Consider the following 26,802-nt stretch of genomic DNA (forward strand, 5'->3'; position numbering starts at 1 on the left):
TTGGCACAGGCCAGGGACCAGCTGGGTGATACATCATCTAATTTCTTCCTTCCAGCTTGCTCCTTCAGTGATCTGCCTCTTCTCCAGCCCCCATCTCTCTCCACACATATTATACTCTTATTATTTAATGTGTTTTCATCCACAGAACGCTCAGCATGTGCAGAAAGACAGGGTTAACAAATATTTAATGAGCTTCCACTGATTTCTGTATGTATTTTGAAAAGCAGTATTTTCTGCCAACCCGGCAAGCGGACGGAGGAGAAGGAGAGACATTATAGTTGCCAGATACTATGCACATCCTGTGCACTGTGGTCATTACAATTAGGGAAAAATCCACCACCCTGATAATTTTAAATTTCAGTCTCAGTGCTCATGAGAAATTTATGCAAACACTGAATACTCACAACAAAAACATCTCCCAAAGCTGGAAGGGTGCAGAATCTGAAAAATAATCAGCATCACTTTTAGCAAGACCTGAAAATCATTAAATATTTAAACTTCTCTCTCTGAGGATTTTAATTATATTTAAAGAGCAATTCTTCTCTTGCACATGACAATGAGAATGGTGTTTTCTGTGTCAGTAAATTTGCATCCAGGCTGTATGTGAAGTCAATTACGCATATTTTAGAAATTAATATAAATTATTTCTGTCTTTTAGAGTTTTTAACTATCACCATACTGATCTAAAAAGACCCATCTGCATTTAAATCTTTTTCATTCCCTCTGATGAGATCTTATCTTCAAATGCTAATTTTGGATATATTACCACACAAAACTTCAGGGCACCTCTCATTTTTTTCAGCAGAACATTAAGTGTGTATCTTCTTAGCTTAACTTGCAATAACTGGGGATTTTTGTGTAAAAAATCCCTAATGTAGGCAAGACCCATAAGCTAGGAGCTCAGAACAAATTATTTTTCTCCTGCAAGTGCACTCAGGGCCAGAATTGATGTTATATTGCAATCAGGGCGCCAGTTAAAAACTCTCAAGCCACTTCACAGTTTTCAGCGTAGTTTAAATAGCTTAATGAAGAGTAGGATATAATTGCTGCTGCTGGAACATGGAAACCTTCTTTCCTGCCAGACCTTAATTAATGAAGATGAAAAAAAAAATTAAAAAGAAAAAGAAAAAACCCTAAATTGACAGCTCTCTGGCAAGTTTTGCAGGGCTGACTCCGGAAGAACTGTTTGACCTTGTAAACTCAGCATCTTTAAAATGCATCTGAGAGATAGCGTAGATACTGAACCTCATTCCCGTACTTGCTTAAAACCTGTCTGTTCATAACAAACTTGCATCTTCAGGTATATGTAAACCTTCATCAAAAACTGTATCAGAGGTTACATTTGAGTAGACTTTAATCAAATTAATTCTTTTGCTGAATTGCATCTGAAATACCTGGTTTACGTTTACACCTTTTTAAAAGTAGTTCTACGCAATGCTGCATGATTTTGGTTTCTTTAAGGCAAGAATTGTTCTCTTATAACCATTTTGACTTAAGGCATACGGTAGCATTCCTTAAATCAGGAAACTCAAGCTTCTAAGAGCTTTACAGCTTTACATTTTAGCAGCAAGATGCCAAAGCAGCTTTGCTTGGTGTGTCAATAACTCCCGTGTTAGGGAACAACAAATAGAACAGACCACAAAAGGCATAAATAAATAGAAGGAAAGGAAAGCTGTTAATTGCATTTCAGTGGATATTCACATGTGTCAGAGTACTATAAGGCAAGGTGTACAAAACTGACTGTAAAAATAAGCAGCTCCTAGAGATGAGTGGCGTGTCACTACATGTGTTTTGGAGAAGGATGTAAAACACAACCAGGCTGAAACATCCCAAAAGAATCAATCACGATTTATTAAACTAAAAACTAGAGAGGAACTGACGACCCTTCCCTCTCAGTGCAGCAATGGGGCATCCGGCAAAGGAAGGCAGCTCTTGATGCCCCAGCTGTTGGAGCAACACTGGAGATGAGATCCTGGTCTAGGTGACTCCTCGGTTTGAATCAGTATTCTTCTCATGTTTTTCTCTTTCCTTGACTTTGAATAGCAAAAAATCCATTGTAGTAAGAAGTGGGCAAAGTAGACAAAGCCCTGAGCAGTCACTTGTATTCAGTGGTTGTTTAAGAACTTTCCTGCTGCTTATCAAAATTTAATTTTTCTTTTAATTTTAATTAAATAACTTCTGATGACCTTCTAGTGTATCTCAAGTATAAGAATCCCCTGACATTCATCTGCCTTTGTTTATTAGTTTCTTCAGGGAAAAGATGATCCTGTTTTACGTTTCTGGAAAGTCCCTAGCTGTTTTTAATAAACATGCTGCAGATATTTTACTTACAACCTATTTTCAACTTAGTTTCAGTTTCCTGTATTTTCATTTACCATTTGTTCGGGTATTGGCAGTGCTGGCTGTGGGTGTAGGATGTGTTGGCTTCAGATTACTTTCATGAGAGCTGTTTGTCTCTTCCATGACTTCTCGGGTCTAAAAGCACCGTTTACAATTTCGGGATACAGTTGAAAACGAAGCCGTGGGCAAGCTGGCTTTCTGCAACAAACACTCCGTTGCTCAAGTACAGCGAAAGGTCTTTAGATTTCAAATTCTTGGCAACCTGCGAAGCTAAATACACACTGAGAACAGCTGCTCAGAAGAGACTGAGTAATTGCTTTAATCAGACTTGAGTGGAGCCGTGGCCGGTGCCTGCAGAGCAGAGGGGAAGCGTTAGCGAGGGCGTAGGGGCGAGGGCATCGCTGTTGCTCTCCCCGGGGCACCAAGCAGCGTATGATAACCTAATGTGTGGGTGGGTAAGACCCATGCCTTTCCAGATTTTGTTGTGGAGCTACACATCGTGACGAGTGTGAAGATGTGTTAGGTGGTTTTGCATATGTTTTTCTGACGCAAGCTGGTTGCTCTGACTTTCTGATGGCCAATGTGTACTTTGCCTATAATGACGAGTTTAGCAAATGTGGATTGAAGCATTAAGGCCAAAGGCAATGTGGACAGCCGAGTCCAGCAAAAGTCTCTGACAAAACAGAGACAGGTTGTAGCCCTGGGGGATGTGAATTGCTGCTGTGCAGGTCCATGTGGCCTGTGGATTCATTTGGAAAGTGTTGCCTGGTGTCCCCTCTGTGTGTGAAAGTGGCAGATCCCACACGGAGTCTGCGTGGGCTTATCCCACACGGGGTCTGCATGGGCTTTTGGGCAAAGCTGGAGGAAAGCTTTTGAGAGTAGTTTCTGTGGGTGCTGATGACTTCTTAAACTGAAGTCTGTTTTTACCTTATCTGACATTTTGCCTGTATAGTACAACGTGTTTGTTGGCTGAGAGAGCACGATATCTGACCTGAGCCACAGTATGATTCAACAATGGCATGGCATGATACTAACATGTCCATTCTGCTTTGGCAGTCTCACCTTTTGCAGATACCTCCCCGATTCTGTGTTGTACAGAGAAGACATATCCTTAGTTCTACATGCTGCCACAATACCCCTGGAGGTATATGCCTTGTGTTCTTTCTAACCCTTTTTGGGTGTACAGAAGTGGAGCTGGCTGGTTTCGGTATTTGCTTGTTACAATTTTCTGCACAACCGTGTTTCAGTGAAATACTGGTTTAGATTTGTCAAACACTCTGTTCCCATGTTCTAGTAGCAAAACCAAACAAGTCTTGCAAGCGTTTAATTATAAAGGGGTAGGGTATTGCCAGCCTCTGTTTTGGAAAATAGACATAATACATCAGCCACAATTGTAAATCAAACATTGAACCTTATGGTATAAAACCAGTAATCAGATGCCTGTTCAGTAGCTGGTGGTATAGAGCTTTCATTTATTAAGACTGTCACTCAGGGGTTGAGGTGAAAAACTTAATCTGAGTGAGCCTCTTAGCAGTGAACCCTCATTAAAAAAGTCTTTTTTACAAGGCTGCCATCTAATAACCTTCAATCTCTATTTATATAATGCCCATCTAAAGACTCAAAGGACAAGAGGAGCTTGAATTCCATCTTTTTCCTTTGCTCTTCTTTGTGGAAGAGGAAAGAGTGTGGAGCTGTACTCCCAGGCCCACAATGATGGCTGTGCCTGGGGCAGTTATAAACAGCAGCAGGAGACCAAGCCGGCGTGCCAGCTCCTTCTTCCCTCGGGCATGCAGAGAGGTAAGGTATCTCACAGCATCACAGGTAAGGGTAAGTGACTGCTACCAGCGTGGCTTCATTGTGGGAAACACGAATAGTAAAAGTTGTGGGTGAAAAATGGCATTGTGTTGGTGAAAATACTCCAGCTTTATTAAGGTATTTACTAGTTGAAAAAGTGGATGACTGCATTTCAGGAAATTTGCAGAGGATTGTACAAGTGCTAAAAGCTACTATGATTTCATTTAATAGTCTTAACATTCTTTCCTTACTAAGAATTGCATTAAGAAATATTGCATAGGTTGTCTATTCAGTATATGGTCATGTAAACCAGTGTGCACTTTCTCTTGAATTTTGCCAGGATAAGCTAAAACTTTTTGCATCTACACTAAAAAAAAGGTAACACATTTGAACTAATAGGCTACCTCTGTTTTAATGGTGGCACAATGGAGAAGTTATTATCTCCCAATAGTTACTATGGTTTCATGTGTATATTCTTGATGGCCATTGCGCAATGCAATACCTTTTAATTATGTGTTTGCAATACATAACATGTACTGCATAGCCAATGTGGATCTTTCAAATTCTTTCTTCCTGTGTTATTCAGGATGAGTGCCTGCAGGGTGACCTGCCGTGATGAATTCCAGGCAAGTCTGCAGTTAAGTATCTGGGAAGATCCATCCAGTCAGAGGTAGTTCGGCTGAGTCAGTAGGAATTTTGCCATTGATTTACTGCCTCTAATGTACTACCCATGGGCTCTGAAAGACACTTCTTCAGTTCTCAGAAATTGTTAGGCGTAACCAACTCAACAGCTCATTCCTTTGCCTGCTGTGGCCCCTTCATCACTGTGTTAATCTCAGTTATAGCAGAAGATTTGTGCTGAATCTCTTTCCTCTTCATGCACAAAACCTTTGAGTTATTTGTCTCTAGCCAGAGTTAATATTATCCTCTTAGGGGCTATGTGAATTTGGTATGAGTCACAGTTTGTTGACATACAGCACGGAAAGAAAAATCCTAAAGGTCTAGCCAAGTCTGCTGGTCATCAGGAAAAGTTTGGAAACTTGTCAGCCTTGTTTGGAAGCTGTTTTCCCATTTTCTAGTATGTTAACTGTAGCTATGTAGAAAGTGATGCATGATATAGACAAAAGCACTATGAAATCCTATACCTTATTTTTATAAAGATCAGCTGAACAAGTTAGGCTATAAATAGAGAAAAAATACTGGTCTTGTTCAGAAAAAAAAAAAACAAAAACAACAAAACAGCAAAGAAACTGCCTTTCCAGCTACCTTTCATCTATTTTTCATTCAGGATAAAATGCCTGTCATTGCAACACTGCGATGTAATGTGAAGCATCCGATAACCACAAAACAGTTTCAAAGCAAAGACGTAATTCACAGGTCTGATTTTTATGTAGTGATGAATCCCCTCAAAAATGGAGCATCAGCAGATTTGAGACAGCAGACATCACCGTGTAGAGTCAGTTGATGTGAAACCTTCTGCTGTCAATAAACTTCAAGCTTTCTTCTTCATATCATAAATTCTGAAGAAACCACCAAAGGGAAGAGATTTTTGCAACACATATGATTAAACACTCTTAGTGGAACCCAAACAATGAAGATTAAACAATTAAATTATACTTTCTGTTAGAAATAATTCTCATCTTGCCTATGAAGAGTTCTTATATCACAAAGAAAGACTTAAAGTATCTAATCTACTATTCCTACTTTATTTTCTTGTCTACACCTTGAGTTTGATTAAAATTGGGTAATAAAAATGAACTTTTTAAATATTTTCCTTTTGTTTATAGACTTTTACTTGCAGTGCTACCAGACTTGCAGTGTTACTCTTTTTTCGAAGAGATGTGCATAACTCTTCTCTTTCTGGAGTCAAGTGATTTATCCAAGATTCTCAGTTTACAGATTTGTAGACTCTGTGACTGTGGTGAAAATCAGAGCATATTCAATTTTAGTTTAAAGCCTAAGGAGATAAATAAGGAAAATAATAGAATAAGAAATGTTTTTCAAGAGGCTTGATTCATGATTTGTGAATAGGTGGTATTAGCATCACAATTAGGTTTTACATTTATTCCTTATGGAGAATCTTTTTTGGAGTTTTCAGTGAAACAACTGAAGACAAGAAGAGTTCTTGCGCGGATCATAGAATCATAGAATCATAGAATCGTTAGGGCTGGAAGGGACCTTCAAAGGTCATCTAGTCCAACTCCCCTGCAAGGAACAGGGATATCTCCAACTAGATCAGGTTGCTCAGGGCCTCATCCAACCTGGCCTTGAATGTCTCCAGGGATGGAGCATCCACCACCTCTCTGGGCAACCTGTTCCAGTGTTCTACAACTCTCATGGTAAAAAATTTTTTCCTAATATCCAACCTGAATCTACCTCCCTCTATTTTAAAACCATTACCCCTTGTCCTATCACAACAGGCCCTCCTGAACAGCCTCTCCCCATCTTTCTTGTAGGCTCCCTTGAGGTACTGGAAGACCGCTATAAGGTCACCCCGGAGCCTCCTCTTCTCCAGGCTGAACAGCCCCAACTCTTTCAGCCTGTCCTCATAGGAAAGGTGCTCCAGCCCTCTTATCATCTTCGTGGCCCTCCTCTGGACCCTCTCCAACTGGTCCACGTCCTTCTTATGTTGGGGACTCCAGAACTGGATGCAATACTCCAAGTGAGGTCTCACGAGGGCAGAGTAGAGGGGGAGAATCACCTCCCTCGACCTGCTGGCCACGCTCCTCTTGATGCAGCCCAGGACGCGGTTGGCCTTCTGGGCCGCAAGAGCACATTGCCGGCTCATATTGAGCTTCTCGTCCACCAGTACTCCCAAGTCCTTCTCCTCAGGGCTGCTCATGATCCATTCTCCACCCAGTCTGTATTTGTGCCTGGGATTGCCACGACCCAGATGTAGGACCTTGCACTTGGCCTGGTTAAACTTCATGAGGTTGGTACGGGTCCACCTCTCCAGCCTGTCGAGGTCCCTCTGGATGGCATCCCTCCCTTCCAGCGTGTCGACGGCACCACACAGCTTGGTGTCATCGGCGAACTTGCTGAGGGTGCACTCCATGCCACTGTCCACGTCACCGACAAAGATGTTGAAGAGGGCCGGGCCCAACACGGACCCCTGAGGGACGCCACTCGTGACCGGTCTCCACTTGGACATCGAGCCGTTGACCACTACTCTCTGAGTGCGGCCATTGAGCCAATTCCTTATCCACCGAGTGGTCCATCCATCAAACCCATGCCTCTTAGTTTAGAGAGAAGAATGTCATGCGGGACAGTGTCAAAAGCTTTGCACAAGTCCAGGTAGATGACATCCGTTGGTCGACCCTTGTCCACCGATGCTGTCACCCCATCATAAAAGGCCACCAAGTTGGTCAGGCACGATCTGCCTTTGGTGAAGCCATGTTGGCTGTCACCCACCACCTCCTTGCTCTCCATGTGCCTTAGCATGGTTCCCAGGAGAATCTGCTCCATGACCTTGCCAGGCACAGAGGTGAGGCTGACCGGCCTGTAGTTGCCCGGGTCCTCCTTGTTCCCCTTTTTAAATATGGAGGTTATGTTCCCTCTCTTCCAGTCATCGGGGACCTCGCCAGACCGCCACGACTTCTCAAATACAATGGCCAGTGGCTTGGCAACTTCATCCGCCAGTTCCTTCAGGACCCGCGGATGGATCTCATCAGGTCCCATGGACTTGTGCACCTTCAAGTTCCTCAGATGTTCCCGAACCTGCTCTTCAAGTACAGTGGGCGGTGGTTCATCCTCACAGTCCCTGCTAGTTCTTTCCACAGCTTGGGTGGTAAGACAAGAGGCTTTATCAGTGAAGACTGAGGCAAAAAATTCATTGAGTACCTCAGCCTTCTCTATGTCCCGGGTAACCAGAGCACCAGTATCCTTCCGGAGGGGGCCTACATTCTCCTTGGACTTCCTTTTGTCCCCTACATACCTATAGAAGCATTTCTTATTGCTTTTTATATCCCTTGCCAAATTCAATTCCTTCAGGGCTTTAGCCTTCCTCACCTGATCCCTGGTCACTCGCACAGCTTCTCTGTATTCCTCCCAGGCTATCTGTCTCCGCTTCCACCCTCTATAGGCTAACCTCTTCATTTTCAGTTGGTCCAGGAGCTCCTTGCTCATCCACGCAGGCCTCCTGGTCTTTTTGCCTGACTTGTTCTTCGTCGGGATGCACCTCTGTTGAGCTTGGAGGAGGTGCTCCTTGAATGTGGACCAACTTTCCTGGGCCCCTCGTCCCTCCAGGGCCGCCTCCCACGGCACTTTGCCCATCAGGTCCTTGAAGAGGCCGAAGTCCGCCTTCTTGAAGTCTAGAAGGAAGTTTCATGAGGAACCTGAAGAGACATCAAGGCTTCAAATAAGACAGAAAGACCTACAGAAACACATGGATTTTTGGAATAGATGAGGCTGGAACTAAGAACTCTACTGACACTTTCAAAGTCTGAGGATAGCAGATAATCAGAGATTCTGAAAACATTTACTTTTTCAAATAGGCTACTGAATTACTGGTCTTCCAGAGCAGATAGATAACAGAAAAGTTTGGAAGTGTTATGTTTCACAGCTATCTTTGGAGTGCTAGAGATAATAACTGTAATAATAATAATAATTTAATAATTATTAATTTTAATAACTATTAAGAATATTATTTACAGAAGTCTGAAAATAAGTTGTCATAGGCCACAGAAGTTCAGGTAGTAGCAGAGAGACAGACAGTTGTATCACTGAAATCATTAACGAACACACATGTGATCACATCAGGTGCTGAATATTGCCATTGACTACCCAGATGGGGAAACTCGGCTCCTTCCAGTTCTGCATGGAAGTGGTAACAGGACAAGTCGGAGCAGAAGAGAGAGAAGAGCAGGAAAACCAGTTTCTCAGGGTGTGTGGTAAGGTATTTTGAATTTACAGTGAAAAACATTCAATGCTTTCAGCACTGGTGGGTGAAGAAATCAGTAATACACACAGAATATGACCACTGTTGCTCATGAGGGATAAATGCTGAATAAGGCTTGACCTGTTTCCAGTAAAGCCATTAACTGTATTTTTCGTTCATTGTTCAATTGCAGACTGGCATCAGGAGGACCAAAAAGGTGTAGAGTCTGACAGACTATGACTTGAGGGATAAAAAGTCTCATTCTTTACTCTTAAGTAACTTCTCTCTAATAGCTATACTTGTGCATCTCACCGCTACTGACTCCTCTCTGACGGATGTCATTTTCTGACACTTGCTTTATAGCTGTTCAGCACTTTTATTGCCCTACCATCTGTTCTAAACAGTTAAAGACACTTTTATTCTCAATTTTTCTTCAGGGATGTAGAAGAGGCATCTGTCTCCAAACACTTAAAATCTCCCAATATACATTTCAAAATTATTTATGCAAAATAGCTCAGATACATTTTCAGTAGGATTTACGGATGTCTGACAAAAATGTAATTTGCTTACACCTTTAAATAAAACATTGTTGAAATCTGGCATACATGCCAGCATAGAAAACTGCTTATTTTGTGTAAGAAATTAATAAAGTTAGGCTTGAAATTAGTGAAGTTCTTAAAAATAAACCTTAGCTTTAAACATTCTCTTAAATAATTTCATATTGCAATTTTTTTAATCTGTAGTCTGAACAGTGCTAAACCTATAGAACATGTTTTACCAAAACTTTCCATCACAAAGCTCTGTTAAACACCGATTAATCCAGTTGCCACATTGGGAACTCTGAAATGGAAAAAGAGACTTGTTATAGGCATCAGAGTGGATTTAATGAGTCTGAGCTAGGCTTAAAACTAAGGAGTTTCAGTCGTTAGGCCATGGATATACATCCTCTCCCGGCCCGAGTGTATCAGGGGAAGAGATGGTGGATCCAAGTGGGTCCTCACTGGTGTCTGATGGCAGCCCCCTCCCCAGCATACCCACAGAGCGCAATTTGTGTGAGTTAAACTGTTTATACAGGTGATCTAAGACAATTTGGTAGTTTTTTCAAATTTTTCAATTGCTGCCGGTACATAGTTGTTTGCAAACAGTCAATAAGACCTGTTACGAAATGCCTTGGGCAAAACATCCTCTTCCATTGCGCTAGACCTCTGCTCCAGCCTCTGCTTATCACCTTTCCTACGGCAGTAAGAAAAACCTAAGGGCTTTTATGGACATGACTACGTGTAACAGAATGGTGGCTGAAGGAGCCACCTGTCCCCAGGGTGAGGGGGGATGTTTAATCAGAAATCAGGTCTACCAGTCCGTGCTCCTGCCAGCGATGACTACTGAGGCTGCTGCAATTACTGAGAATAAGTGGCTGATGCTCTCAACGTACTGGAGGATAAAAAAAGAACAAATCCACGTTGGAATAATTTTCTAAATAAGTTTTTTTTAGTTATTGATATTTTTCTCTATAGCAGAATCTCACAGCTCTGCTTTAATCGGAAGTCATCCCTTGGGTGCCCAAGTAGCAGTCCCAGGCTCCCCGTGGCAGCTGCGTTGGGTCTGCCGAATGGATTTTGCAGCGGCACAACTGCTATTCAGCAGCGAGCTGCGCAGCTGGCTTCACCTTCCTGAGTGTGAAGGATATAGGAATTTGTAAGCACACCAAAAAGTTTCAGTCAAGAATAAGTAAGATGTTACCTTTTAAAAATATGATGAAAAGTTTTCCAACAAAGCTATTCCTTGTTGCTTGCCATAAACCCCGTAGGAAAGGGTGAGATTCTGGAAAAAGTCTGTTTGTGAGGCTCTGAGGGATTTCCTGCTGCCCAGTGGGATATCCACGTGGATACAACCCAGCAGCCATGGCAGGGTATGGTCATCCTGGGGTGCCTGGGCTTGGGCATCCCAAGGCATTTGATGGTGCCATGACCAAGGAAGGACTGCCCTGTCCCAGTTACTGGGGAATAACCACAGGTAAGGAGCATTAGCCTTGGTCTGTGAGAAGCAGACAAGGGTGATTACCACTTTTTGTATATTTGCAAAGTTTGTCTGGATGTTCATGGGAATAAAAGGCTACATTTCTGTTGCAGAAGCTGTCTGCAGGCAACTCTGTAATCCTTGCTTCAAATCAGAGGTTGCTGGATTTTCCACAAGAAGATTTTGTTGTAATATTACATCAAGCAGAGGAGAAATGGAGACACATGTGGGTTTTTTTCCAACCTTGGCCCCAGAAATGGACAAGATATCTTGGCTGAAGATTTTGGTGAAGGAGTGTGAGAGAAAATCAACTGATAACAGATGCTCATTGTGTAAAATTTAATTCTAAGTTGTTAAAGAACTGTAAGCAGGACTTTTTTAGTTTTTATAGTTGGCGCTATCACTTTGTATTCATCAAACAATAATTGCAAATACTGTGTGCCTTCTGTTCTCTCTGTATGCCCTTCATTCTGTTCAAATTTCTAACAACATAACAATGCCATCAAATTTCAAGTGCAGCAGCTGGAGACAGAGAGAGCGTCCTTAATGGCAAGATTTTCATGCAAATAGCATGCTCTAGGAGCTAATTGCAAAGTTCATTTACCTGAAAGACAGAAAAGTGCTTGGCAAACAAATGTCTTCACCAGGCCAGTATATTCGAGGTAGAAGTATCTTACTGTCCACAATACTTCCACTTATTTTTCAGTCATTCATGAGGGGAGATGGATTACATTGGAGAAAAGCATTAAATCAAGGTGACTGAGTCCATAATTCCCACTCGCGGGCAGCCCACTGACCCTTCTCCAGGCCCCTCTTTCACAGGGCCCAAAAGTCTCCCGGTGCTGCTTTCCCCTTTGTGTGGACAGCCAGACCGTGGCCTCTGCCACCATCAGCAATGCCATGGGTGATGGAGAGGAAGATGGAGAACTACTGCCAGCCCAGGGTGGCTGTCTGCTTGTCAGGCTGCGCTTTCCAGGACCATGGCTTTGGAGGGACCGCAGCTGTAAATGGCTCACTATCCAGTGTTAACACCTCTGAGATACCTGCTGGCTCATCTACAGTGCTAATGTTTTACAAAGAGAAGTCAGAGCCTCCCAAAATGAATTTAATGAACCAGGGATATAAATATTATGACTGGAAAACGCCATGATGCTTGAGTCTTCCCCATGGCTTTCCCAACTGAGCTACCTGTCCCATGCTGTGGCTGGTCTGGATCTGGTACTGAGGAATCTGAGAGGGGCTTTAGAGGTAACGATTGGTGTCTGAGAAGGTCTGGAGAGTCAAAGGAGGTACAGACATCTAAAAATAGTTTCCTTGCTAAGTAGGAGTTAATCTGTTTACACTGGGCATGTCTGTATGAAAACCAGTAATTTCTGCAAGTGTAAATGTCATATACAGTAGAAAGAACTCTCTGATATAATCCATCTTCTATGCAAACTCCAGGTGCAATTAAAGTCAAATTCAAACTTTAACAGAAGCATCAAAAGTATGTGCTCTGTAGGCACGCAGATCTGTTTATGCAATTGCCTCTACTGAGTAGCAATGTCTATGCAAATATTTATACACCCGATTAATCAAGACAAGAAAATAGTATGTATTGTTTAGTGTTGCACACTATCATGATACTCTTCAAACAGTAATGCATTTTATGTTTGCCTTCTCAGGGCCACACTGGCAATGCAGTCCAAACAAACTAAAGATGTGAACTGAAAAGGCAAGAATTAAACTGCATTGCACAGTACTATGTGGACACTGTTAGCCAGAATGACAGTGTCCTTAATGCAGCCTGCTTTAGTTGTCCTTAGAAACTAAGTAAACGAAACTAAGGCCATTTTAAGTTTTTAATTCTGAATGACAGTATCCACACAAAAATGTAAAGAAATTGAACTAATCTACCCTAAAAGACTCATTCACGTGCATTCCCTTGAGGCTGCCTCCAGAAGCCATATCTGATTCACATGTGCAGTCCAGGGAAGATTTTGAAGGCTGACACCTGTGGCTCCTCTATTCTCATTTATCATCTTTTCTACTCCGTGTTGTTGCCCAGAGTCAGCAGACGTAAAAGTGTATCCATTGCTTAGATGACTGCCATAACTAAAAGCACTGTTGGCTGCCACTGCGGTTCTGATTTTGGGAAATGAAGTATGTGATAGAAGGCTGGAGAACTAGCAGGGAAAGCATGGTTGTTGCTTAATATGCAATATCAATTTTTTTTCCTTCCCTCAAAGAGACAAAAATGAGGAGTTGCTTTATATTCACAGCCAGATTACACTTGAGTAATTGCATAGGCAAAGAAACTAAGACAAAAAATGCCTGAGAAATTTCCCACATATTAAAAGCGTTTTCTAGGTGGAGAATAATTTTACAACCAGAGAAGGAATCAAAGGCTTAAGAGGGGATGCAACTTCAGCATCCAACATGGCAGTGAGCGGCTTAGCCACCAGGCTGTCCTGAGAAACACAGGCAGGATGGCCTCAACATGTCACCCAGAATTTTGTGTCTGCATCTTGGGGAGCACCTCCTGTGAGTCTCTGATACAGAGGTGAAGTGAAGCACTAAGCCAGGCAAAAGTACACAGACCTCTTGTTTTTTTTTTGAAGTAGCAAGATGTGAGACTTTTGTAAAACAGATCGTGTCATGGGGGGTATATGCAGCTCCTGGGTCACAAGATAAGGAGCTCAGCCTAGAAGGAGGTTTTGCAGAGGGTGACTGTAAGGTAATTTTGTGATTAAGCTTATTCTTGGTTAGCTGATCCTGGACATGCCCCATGCAAGTGAGGGCACGCTGGGGAACATGCAGAAGAGGAAAACTGAAGAATAAATTTAAAAAAAATCTACATGCTTTGCTTGAATTTTCTTTGAGGTATGGGTTTGTCTTTGATGCTAATGCAGGTCAGTTACCTCTACGTCTGTCACCTTTACTGTTCTTATTATTATCTCCTTGGATTATGGAAGAAAGTATTTATATTGCGGACTATGAGGCTGCCAACTACCATTGTCATTTCTGTTTGTTTTTCAAGGAGTCCTTGAAAATCTTTCCTTAAAGGTTATTTATGATGAAGTGTAGTTTGAGTTGTTACCTAAAATGTTAAGTAGATGTACCATGTTCAGATCAGGCACTCACAAGCTCCCTTTTAATACTAAAATACATTATATTCAGCATAAACTACAGTTTACATTAGAAACTTCAGTTCTCGTGACTTGGAAACAGAAGTGATGGGCCCTGAAACAGTGACAGCACAGATCCGCGGCTATCGATAGAGCTGCCGTAACTGAAGTGCTACAGGGAGCACTAGTCTGTGGGATAGTTTTGAAAAAACGATGAGCTCTGAAAATTGCTGAGGACTAAGAACTCTATCTCATTATTAAAAATGTCCAGCAATTAAAACAGATTGGGAAATAACCACCCTTCTTTGTCCTTTCCTTTTTCTTTGCTTTTGTATGAAGGCTTCAAGCCAAAAGATCTGGCAGTGCAAAGCTGTCATTCTTTGGTGCCTAGGAAGGTGGTGCTAAACTACAAATTATGGCAAAAGCTGAGGGAGAGTGCATTCCTTGCAGATATAGGATTTACTGATCCGTTACCGTTTCCTGAAATCTGGAAAGATTATACAAGAATGTTGTAGGGAATCAAAAAGGAAGTTGAATGGGCTTAGGGTAACATTATTTAATGTCTTCTAATAAAGTTCTCAGTTCGGTGTTAGGAAAGCTCAATTCTTTCTGCATCATCTGTTACTTCTGTCATGTAAGAAGTATCAAGATCTGCTCTCAACTTTGTGACTTTTTCATGATCAGTGAGAATCTATTATGAAAACTCCTAGAAAGCTTAATTAATGTGCATGGGTATGAATTAATGTAAAACTTGCAAGTGTCAACTAAAAAGATATTTGAAGTTTTAAGTATTTTCACTTACTTCCACCAACTTTTAAGCAAACGTTAAATGAAAGCCAGGTATGATGCCACTGGACCCACAGTGAACAGATATTTATCAATTATTGCTGTTCTTTTTGCTTGCAAACTACAGATGGGCAGATTATTGCTTTATTGTTCTCATATATTTGTTCACTCTCACAAATAATTTGCACGTTGCCCACACACTTGAGTTTGTGGATTGTTCTCCGACTGTTTGCTGTGATGTGCTGGTTAGTTTGGGTGCACAGGCTGTTGGGAGAGGCAGCAATTCTTGAACAGGGATCTGAGGCATAATCCTGGAGCTGAAGCAGCTGCAGATTAAGGTCTGTGAGATGCATGTTCAAGACACAAACCTGCAAATTTTAATTTGTGAATGTTTCACAATATCCACTAAAAGTCATCTGAAGGAGCAAAATCTTGACCGGTTCACCTGTTAGACCACTTGCAGTGTAACATAATATATCCCTGTTCAGCTGGATCTGGTTTCCAGACCTGCTTTTTCTCCCTCCCTCTCACTAGGGCAGTTGTGCTCGTAAGAAATTTGTGTTCACAGGCTTTGCACCCTGTCCCTGCACCTGGAGATGAAGACTTGTGCTCCAGCCTCGCCTGCTCCTTCTCCCCAGCCAGACCCGTTGGGTTAGTGAAAGAAACCCTTCTGAGGGGTTAAGCTATAAAGGGGCAAAAAGAAAACCCCACAGGTTACGCTTAAGATGTTCTGCCAGATCACGTTTATGAATCACAGCATTGTCGTTTACAGAAGGTGGCAGTTTAATGACTTCTAATTGCCATTAGTCATGCAGCCCATTCTATTGTGGAGCGACGTGTGTGCTCCCACTCACGACGTGCAGTGCTACGGCTCCTGTTTGCATCAGGAGAAAGCTGTACGCAGTTCAAAGAAACTTATTTTATCCTTTATACGCATAAAGAAGTTCATGCTGTCCTTGAGGGATGGGTTTAGCTCTGTTACGCATAAAACTGGTTTCTTTCGCGTTTTTTAATCTGAGCTTAAAAGTGGGCTTTTGCTTCTCGTCACATTTTTTTTCAAGTCCAAGGAGCTTTTCACTAAAATCAGAGATGAACTGCAACGCAGGGATGCAGGATGTCCAGGAAATATCAGGCATATGCTACTGGACACTTTGGCCCTTTCTTATCAGTACTAATATTTTCACTTTCCTATGAAGCTACCTGTATAATCATGGATTTCTTGAGGTACGGTCTGAGAGAAAGGTTGATATCATGGTGGTTTTTTTCTATGTCATGACATATTATGTAATAATTTCTTTACTCATGACTTTAATAGACAGAAGTGATGAGATCTTCATCACGGAAAAATGCTTTTGAGTACCTGACTTGAAACGTGCTTAAGAAATGTGCTCAAGAATTTCCGTAAACTCGTCCCTCTGGGTTTCTCAAGAAACTAATTATTTTGTTCTGAAGGCTTCTGCCCACCTGCCCAGGCTTTCTGCAGCTTCAGTTCATTACCTGATGCTCACAACGCTCATTTGGGATAGGTGACTTTATAGCAGAGAGAAAGACAAAAATTCTCATTCCAGGCCTACAGAAGGGACAGATGACAGAATTCAGTTTAGAATCTGTTTTTATTTCCTGTGTCCCAGCTCTGTGCTCGTTTCTGGTTTATGTGACACGAAAAATACCCGTATCATTACTGACAAGTTCTTATTTCTACTAAGTAAATTATTTCTGTATGAAAGAGTGCTTCTTATGTAACCCTGTATATTGCAGCAGTGATGTATAGGCAGTTCCAAAAATATCCATGTTATTTCTTGTCTTTAAAGTCCCAGTGAGATCTGCACGGGGTCACACAGTGCATGGCTGCAGAACGCATGGCCTGAAGAATGTGTGTGGCATGCAGAGGTCTGAAGGACCAGCCTGCAGCTGACCTTCAGCAAACCACCTCTTCTTCCCAGGGAAGAGATGAATGACCCTTGAATTAGAGACAGGAAAGTTCCCTGGGGCTCCAAGACTGAACAGAATATTACAAAGCCATCAAATGTCTGCCATTTGAAAAGTGGAGACTCCCATGACTATGGCACCAGCCGGCACATCAGCAAACTCCTTTATAAGTCATCACAATGACCTCAACATGGTAGGTACGTGCTGGGCTGGTTGCTCCTGAACTGTATTACAGATACAGCAATGTAACCACCTCAGATGGGCACACAGCAAAAGCATTTAATGCTCTCACATAGCAAAACTGCTCACTGATGATAGCATTGCCTGACAATGTTCATGGAAGTGTGTTAAATCTAAAAACATAGACATCACTCTGTGGAATGCATACTTATTTTCTTGACATTATGAGAGTTTCATTATTTAGAGTATTACTTTTTCTTTGATCTTATGTGTGTTTGTGTTGGTATTTATGTTGTAGTTGATACTTGTTTTGGAGATGTCATGTAGGAGCATTTCGCTTAGGAAGCACAGGGCCAGTCCTCCATGAGAAGGAAGTCACTATGTCACATCGCTCATGTGGGTGGTACAGCACGATGGCTAGCCTGCAGACAAACGGGGCAAACTGCTGACCATTAGCAGTTGGTGTAGAATTAATACTTTCAACATGAAAAAAGCATATGTTCACACAAACACAGAAGACAAATCCAGCCTTCATGTTGGTATTTGTCCTGGTTTTGACTGGGAGAAATTTTTTCTTTCTAGCACCTAGAAGAGCTCTGTGTTTTGCATTTAGTCTGGGACTCGCTATGAGAAGACTTGTTGCGCACTGATGTTTACAGTTGGTGCTGAGACATCAAGGACCTTTCAGTGTCCTGTGTTTTGCCCGTGTGCAGGAGCACAACAGGCTGGGAGGGAGCGTGGCCGGGACAAAGGGTCCACAACTCCCCTTATGATTTGAACTTAGATTTAGAATTGAGGGCCAAATTGGCCAGTGGTGTATTCCATATCATGCAGCATCATGCCCAGTATAAAAATGAGGGTGGACTAGGAAATTCGGAATTCTGTTCCGAGGGCTCTCTTGGAAACTCAGTCTCTTGGAGTTCTCTCTCTCTCTCTCTTTTCAGTTCTCTCACTCATCTGGGATTGTGGTGTTGAGACTTACCTGTTTTGGGATTGTTTGACAGAATGGGACAGGCCTTGGTCACCTAGTAGTGAACAATTATACTGTGCATCACTTGTTTGTATATATTATAATATATATACACACATATAATATTATTATTTTATCATTATCACTTTTAAGTTGTTGCTGTTGTTGTTGCTGTTGTTACTATTATTAAATTGTTCTTATCTCAACCCATGAGTCTCCTTGCCTTTTCCCCTTTAATTCTTCTCCCCATTCCCCGAGAGTGAGGGAGGGTGAGCGAGTGGCTGCGTGGTACAACATTATTCCATCTCAAAGGCTGACAACTGCCAGTGAATGCAGCAGTATTTTTCTGGTCTTTATCATTACAATGCAGGATGGAGTGAGGGATTATCAAGGAAAAACTGCCATCGTGTTTCAGTTCATGCAGGAGAGAAGATTAGAGTTGACTGCCTCCAATCTTACCACAACTCACATACTTGTAGTGCCTGTACATGCATAGTACATGGCTGGAGCTTTTGGAGCTGTCAGTGGTTGGAGGTTTGGATGGGGTGGTGGATATCAGTTCAAAAATGAAGGGTCTATCTGGCCCACCATCCAGAATTCACCATTTGTGAGTTCCACATGTCCTACACAAATCACAGTGATCTCAGGAACATCACTGGAGACCTGCTCTCTGATACGACTTGGTCAATAATGGTAGGTGTCTATTTCCCAATGGTCTCAGAAGCTGGTTTACTTTGACGTTACATGAAAAGCTTATCTAGATGGGGTCAAGAACTGTGTGGTACATATGTAGGTATTTCCATTCCAAATACATAATATACATTATATAATATATATGATCTACATTACATATATATATGTATTTATATACAGACATATGCCACATTAAAATGCAAACAGTTGCAGAATGGGGCAGAAGGACTGGTTTGGATGACATTCTTGTTTGGGCTTTATTGTTCAGTGTTTTATGGGACAAGGCTCAATTCCCTGACTTTTATTTTGGATATAAACCGTTTTGCATCCTATGGTGTATTGATATAATCAGACCTCCAGATTTTCACAGGCAATACATTGAATGTATTGCCGCTGATGCATGTAGAACTCAGACACTCAGTAAAATTAAAATTATTTCCCTGAAATCATTTCAGTTTAACATACGGTAAAATATGTGGTAGCTACAAGATTATTTATCATTCAGATGATCCTGAATTACAGGCCGTAGACATTGACTTCATACCACTTTTTAAGTGAGTCAGCATGATGGAAAAGTTGGAGAAAGCCACAGGAGAAAAACTGCCAGCTCTAGGAACCACGGAAATCAAAGGTGTAATATTTTTTCCTCAGCTTTCATTCTGCTAAATTAAATATAGGTAAAGAAGAGAAATGCAGACATGGAAGTTAGGCATAATATTTTGAAGGAAGAGAGAGATATATGTAGAGGCTGGCAGGACTCCCAAAAAAAGTGTTAAAAGAGAAATTCAGGGAAAAGAAGTGTGAAGAATACAAAAAATTAGTGAAGGAGGACATCTTTCATGGATGTTTTCAGGGAAAAATAGTTGCGGCTTATTTTGAGGCTTTTATGCCCAAGACGGTTGATAGAAGGCTAGTTTCTATTTTAAATCTTGAAGAGTCTCAGATATATTTCTCTGTCACTTTTATCCTTACCAGTGTCACACATTTGAATACAGCGGCTTTACAGCAACACAGAGGAGGAGAGGGAGCCTGGACCTTGCCAGGTATCATGCCGAAAAGCAGCTAGTGCCATTCTGCAAATCTGTGCTCCGCCATTGGGATTTATCTTTGTGTTATTAAACACAGGGCAATGCATCGCCCCAGACAGCTCACAAAATAGCAATTCACTTCCAGCTCCTCTACGGATGTTGTAGTGCTAATGAAGCAAAACAGATCTCAGGGAATATAGCCACGTACTTAGTATGTGTATGAAACAGCTGTAATAGGACTCTGTTACGGCTGAGATTGTTATAGTTTTAGTGGAAAAAAGAATTAGGATTGAAATTGCAAAACAACCCTGCTCCTATAAAAAGTGAAAACGCGCTTGGAGAAATGAAGGTTAATAGAGTTAATTGTGGCAAGTAATACAAGAAGGCAACTCATGCTAGAGAACATAATCGTGATTCAAATAAAGGGGAATTGCAATTAAATGGAGGTTGGATAAACATGAATATCGCAGGAAGGTTTCCCAGCACAGTACCAGGGGGTTCTAAGATGCGGAGGCAGACGTGTGTATGTGATCTAGAAGTAGAGAGGCCACCATTGCCAGTCCCTCTGGGTGGTCCATTGCTGCGGCAGGTTGCCCATGCTGCTGTGCTGCACAGTGACACGGGCAACAACGGCAACAAGTGGCAATAAATTGAGTTAAGTTTGAAGGCTATTTTGCCTGCAGCTGTAAGTGGCAGGTGATCTCCCTGTCTTCATCCCAACCCCCAAGATTTCTCGTTCCTGCCGTTCCCCATTTCCATCCCCATCCCGCTGGGTGGGGGGCAGCTGGGTGGGAGCCTGGGTGCTGGCCCAGGCCAACCTGCCACAGTACGGCTCTGGGCCGAAGAAGGTGAGGGCATCCCACCCCCAGCTGGGGGGACAGGGGTGCGCGTGCTCTCCTCACACCGCCACCTTAGGCAACAGCCTATACCAAAGTATATACAGCAAACTTTTATATAGATGGGTAAATATTTATACTTGCCACATATGACGGCAAAACCTGACATTTTCTGTTAGTTTAAAATCCCTGATACTTTATTTTAGATGTACTGTGTCATCTCCTTTATATAGGTAATTATAATCTTACTTACTACAGTTTTTTCATAACTGACATTATTTTTAATGCGGACATTTAAAGTGACGTGCAGTAGTTTGATACTGAACACTGAAAGGCAAACAGAGGCTTTCCAACCTTACTGAAACAGGTACTTGTGCTTATTTCTTTCATTTGTCGAATTATAAATGTTCCTCTATGACCTATATGACATGAAGGCAATCAAATGTATTCCTCCCAGGACAACCATAAGACTTCCAAACAAGCTTTTTAATTTTTTTTCCCTTTTCTTTCCTTTTACTTGTAAAATATTTTTGCTACATTTTCAACTTTTAACTACATATGAGCCGGCAATGTGCTCTTGCGGCCCAGAAGGCCAACCGCGTCCTGGGCTGCATCAAGAGGAGCGTGGCCAGCAGGTCGAGGGAGGTGATTCTCCCCCTCTACTCTGCCCTCGTGAGACCTCACTTGGAGTACTGCGTCCAGTTCTGGAGTCCCCAACATAAGAAGGACATGGACCAGTTGGAAAGGGTCCAGAGGAGGGCCACGAAGATGATAAGAGGGCTGGAGCACCTTTCCTATGAGGACAGGCTGAAAGAGTTGGGGCTGTTCAGCCTGGAGAAGAGGAGGCTCCGGGGTGACCTTATAGCGGTCTTCCAGTACCTCAAGGGGGCCTACAGGAAAGATGGGGAGAGGCTGTTCAGGAGGGCCAGTTATGATAGGACAAGGGGTAATGGTTTTAAAATAGAGGGAGGTAGATTCAGGTTGGATATTAGGAAAAAATTTTTTACTATGAGAGTGGTAGAACACTGGAACAGGTTGCCCAGAGAGGTGGTGGATGCTCCATCCCTGGAGACGTTCAAGGCCAGGTTGGACAAGGCCCTGAGCATCCTGATCTAGTTGGAGATATCCCTGTTCCTTGCAGGGGGGTTGGACTAGATGACCTTTGAAGGTCCCTTCCAGCCCTAACCATTCTATGATTCTATGATATCTCTATTAAGAAAATCTAAATATACTGTATTTGAATACAGGATGGTATTCATTCACATTCTTCTAAAATTCCCATAGATTGTACTACATAACACAAACAGAACAAAAAAACTCCTGAGAATTTACTAAGAAAATCTGTCAAATACTGTTCAATTATTTACAGTATGGTTTAGAATCATTGTTTCACAATCCTTTGTATATTGTATCATAATGATATATATTTCCAGTTACCTAAGGAGAATGTGCACTGGAGTTTTATTATTCTCTACTCTGAGCAAGTAAACATCTCTCTAGAGACTAAGCGTTTTTTTCCCCCAAAAAAAGAAGGGGGAGATCTTTTGCTTTCAAATTTCCCTGTTTTTCCAGTGTTAACTGTATTCTAGACTTTGAAGCAGACTTCACAACCTCATATACAGAGGCTAGTTATGAGCCCTTACTGTCATCTTTAAGCTTGCTCCTTGAAATTTTTTATCCTTTAAATATTTTTTTTTAATCTTTACGATTTCCTCATGTATTTCTATCAGCTTACAGGCTGTAATGAATCTTAAAAATGGGCTTTGACTCAAAATGTGTCCCTGATGTTTTCTGGACCTAATCTTTAACAGGTTAGGTCACTGATAATTTAGACATCAAAATAATCCCATGAGTATTAGGATGGATGGCAACCCTTGCGAAAGTGAGATAAGGTTGAGAACAAAGTGAATAGAAACTAATTGTGAAACCCCCCAGCACACCTTCTCTGTATTTTTATTTCTGCAGTTGGCATGTGATACAATAATTGTCTCATTCACATTCCTGTCTTTGCTGCTTGCTAACTGAGTTTGTTAAGTTTCTTGTATCAATCAGACATACATTTATCAGCAACCATTCTCAAGATCATGACTCCACTGCCTAAATCGGTTGTTGAAACTTGATTTCCATACTGGAATAATTTATGTATCAAGGTCATTTTTAAACTCAATCAGTCACGCACAACGTTTTTCTTTCCCAGTCTAAAATGACATTTTATTTGCATGACCTTCTGTTTACTGAAGCTTGGTAAAAGACTACTCATTTTTTGGTATTTTAAAGTTTTCACAAAATTAATTTCCTGAAGGTATATTTCTTTTTGTCACGATACAGCAAGTATATACAGGACCTAGACTAAAATAGAGGTCATGTAGATGACAGAGTAACATTATTACACAAACCAGCTCTAAGGATTCTATTCTATATACACAAGTTTTGGCATCCTCCAAAATGAAGGTAGACACGGGAAAGTTAAGGCCAAGTTGCACACCTACCTTGAACACATTTTGTGTAGTCTGCTGTACAATGTTTCTAGAAAAAACAGGTTTCACTGGTGAGTGACATTTTCATTTCCTAAAGGAGAACAGGGGTTTGAGCACATATGTATTTATTAATTCTGCAACGAACAAAACTTAACTCTGCAAAATTTGTTTAATTCTCATGAAAATGTCATTGTTTTGGCTCTGACTTCCTGGCAGTTATTTTTTTCCACAGCTCTTGCAACTACAGTTACTAGACAGTTTTACATTATGAAGTAACTGGCATACGCTCTAATTTTGTGCTTTTCCAGAAAAAAAAAAGAGCTTTAAAAAGGAAACACTGAAATGTTTATCGCTTGTGTTTACCAAAAAGTGGAGCTGAATCTTCCAGTTATTTTGCTTCCTCCTCTGCCAAGCATCATCTCGTGAGAGGATGGAGCACTCTGAGCTGCCAGCCATGCAGAAGGAGCTCTGCACGGCTTACAGGTAGTGCAACGATGTAGTGAAGGGACAATTTTCCAAGGAACAATCTAGGCTAACAGTCTTCAAAACTACAACAAGGCTTTCTAAAACATTATGTTTAAGCTCAGTGAAGGCAGCTGTTCACCTCCAGTGCAAAACTATCACCAGATAAAGCAGTACTGCAGAAGAGATCAATGTTCTCTAAGTCACCTGTCTTGCTGGACTAATCTTCTTCATCTAATTTTGATGAAGGTGTCCCCATATATTTGCTTGCTTTAAACAGGATTTGAGAGAATTTTTTAAACATGGATCCCAGCTTAGTTCATAGAGACCAACACACCTTCAGCCTCACAAGGAGTATGGAAAGAAGTAACTAGTTCTCACAGGACTTCTATGTAAACAAGAGCCGTTTAACTTACTTTTCTGCAGCCAAACTACATACATCTAAAACTTTAATGCCCTTGAAATCTCATGGGGCTTAAATAATATCACTGTTAAAAGGTATCTAGCTAGGAAGAAGACGATAAATCAAGCTATGAAGTTCCTTTTTTTTTTTTCTTCACTGAAGAGCTTTTACCAGACAAAGGATTCCCAAAAGCTTTCCTCCACTGAGATTTGAAAGCCTGTGAGCCTGGTATCTGTCATTTGTCCAAATTAAAAATGCTAATACATCTAAATCCAGGTAAAGGTGAATCTCTTCTGCTACTACTTTTATTTTGCCTTAATTTTATCACACATATTGTCAGCTTTTTCACAAAGCAGGAAAAGTTGTGTCCCCCTATACGAGAAATATGAAGAAAAATACCCTAGTTTATCTATTTAGCTAGCGAGGTGATGCAGGCAGTGAAAAAAAATCATGAGGAGCACTTTATGGACTCAGGACACATCCTGATAAATACTATTTCTAGACGTAGAGGAGATGGAAAGAAGTTTAAATGGAATATTGTGTTTTTCAGAACGTTCTTAAGATAACAATATTTAAGGCTAGATAGATAGTTTTCTCAAAGAAAAATCTTTCTCAAAGCTTTAGTTAGGAAAGAGCAATTAGCAGTTCTTGGAGTTAATTTTACATTTATAATGGTAATTTTATTTTTCCACTTTTTAGAAGCAAAGTATTCTGCTATTCACAAAGCAGGATAATATACAAAGATGATTTACATACAATATACTCTTAGACTGCACCTTCTTTCCAGCCTGTGAGTCGTTTTGTTACAAAGTGCATGGAGAGTGCCACTACGGCTGTGTATCCTGCTGCTTTGATCAAGCGTGCTCACCCACCTGCTTTCTTGCAACTCCATAGGAGAAATGGGAGTTGTGAAAATGACAACAGTGCACTCCATGTAAGCATAGGATGAGAAACACTTTATTTATAACCCTGTCATATTGAGGCTACCCTAACCAAAAATAAGCTTGAAAGTAATCCTCCGACTTGTTTCTCTGGATTCTCCAGTTTCTTGAAATGCAGTGCATAAACCAGAGGTTTGTACTTCGCTTTTGGAGAGTCATAGCAGCATGGAGAAATCATCAAGGTCAGCTGCACTGTGGACAACTCCACATCTATCTGTGTCTTTTAAATTATACTCTCGTCTCTTCCTTACTGCCAATTATGGTCTGTCACCATTTTTCTCATACAGGTCTGGAGTGGTTGCCAAAGGGCCAGACAGAACCATTATGCTGACTTTGCTAAGACTTCTTCTGACACGTGTAATTATGGCATTTTTTCCCAGCTAGGGAGCACAATATTGAGGCCTGACACAAATGTCAAAGTATGAAAAGGGCATTTAGTGCAAGAACTATGGCACTGACGGCTTTACAGACAACTTAAAAACTTCTGTTCTGATGTCTCAAAGGGACCAAACAACCAGGGATATGATTTCCAAACAGACAGTTCTTTCACATGGCCCTTGAAATACATTATACTCCTGTGTATGTTAAGAAGTGTTTGCTACTAAGAAAACCCTGTAAATAAATCTGCTTGCAAATAATAAAATTCTTAGTCTGTTTTCTCAAGCTGAAGCCAAACATATACACTAACCCTGATGGCCACTTCCTTCTGTTTTACTACCAGCTTGACGTAGAATTTCATGTACCTGCACTGTTGGTGAAACATCATTATGTGAAGTCGGCATTTTTTCGTTCCCAGAAAGTTTCTAAGTCCTGACAGCTTTTTTAGCACAAACAAGGCTCTAAATCAAAAGTAAACCCAATGGTTGGCCTACCTTTGCTGTAACTATACCATTTACTATAAAAAAAAAAAAATCTTGCTTTCTCCAGCAGTGAAAACAACTGAAAATAAGCCACAGATGGATTAATCAGAAGGCAAGGCTGAGGGACAGTCACAGGAAAAAATCTAGCCTGTCAGTTCTGATGTTGACACGGATGTTTACAAAGGCTTTCAGGCAGCTTGATAGGGTAGAAACTCATAAACGAAGGGCAAAAGATAGTATTACATTTTCTAGTTGAAAATGTATTTTTATATAGTCTTGGTTTGTGAAAGGTGAAGAATTACATTTTTATCAAGGTGCAGTATGGGCTTAAGGCTAGTAATCTCAGTATTAGACTATAAACTTACATAGCTTGGAGTTCTTCTGATGTGCTCTGACAAATGTGCTCCATCTTGCATTTATGACAAAACTCTTGCACAGATGGATTACAGTTACCACCATGGTACAACATATGCTTATAGCAACTGGACATAGGTGGTATGTAATGCTATCAGCCAGTACTGCAGCAGGTTCCAATGAAACAATAAGAGCCTCAGGTATTTTCTTTTTTTTTTTTTTTTCCCCCACTGGGTTATAAATCAAGTAGGTTGGTTTGAAAATTTCTTCTGAAACAAAAGTTTTGGCAAGTGTAATGCTAAGAACTGGGAAGAGTCACAACCATAAGTCAAAGGCTGTTATTGATTCTACTGCTTTCAAGAAAATAACATGACAAACAATGGGAGTCAATTGCATTTGCTATAAAGACACCTTTCCAGATGGACATTAATGATGTCAGTAACTGCAGGTAAAAATAAAAGTTTATAAAAGTTACTTCATGGTGACGATATCAAGTACAAAATTTCTCATACTTATAGTAGGCAGCCACCAACACAGACTTCCATCGCTTTTGACTGTATGTATAGTCTTGACAAGCATCCACTGAGGGATGAAAGAAAACAGACAAATTTATAACTGCTGAAACTAATGGATTTGAAATAATTTCAAACTGATGTTTGAAGTTTTGTAAAAACCCCTTTGGTCAGCACAGCAGAAGTCCGTTACATTGTTTACAGCATAGAAATTCCTTGCAGTTTCACACAGATTGAC

At 41.1% G+C, this 26,802-nt stretch overlaps 1 long non-coding RNA gene across 1 annotated transcript; it reads left to right on the forward strand.

Moving 5' to 3' along the window:
* The first annotated feature begins 8,463 nt into the window (after positions 1-8,463).
* LOC147529001 (uncharacterized) lies at positions 8,464-12,616 on the forward strand. The gene is made up of 3 exons (XR_015222087.1): positions 8,464-8,573; positions 8,893-9,023; positions 11,140-12,616. It is a non-coding gene; the product is annotated as an uncharacterized LOC147529001 (long non-coding RNA).
* The last annotated feature ends 14,186 nt before the right edge of the window (positions 12,617-26,802 follow it).

This window comes from Tauraco erythrolophus, chromosome 3, assembly GCF_009769465.1.
Source record: "Tauraco erythrolophus isolate bTauEry1 chromosome 3, bTauEry1.pri, whole genome shotgun sequence".
In the NCBI taxonomy this organism is placed as follows: domain Eukaryota; kingdom Metazoa; phylum Chordata; class Aves; order Musophagiformes; family Musophagidae; genus Tauraco; species Tauraco erythrolophus.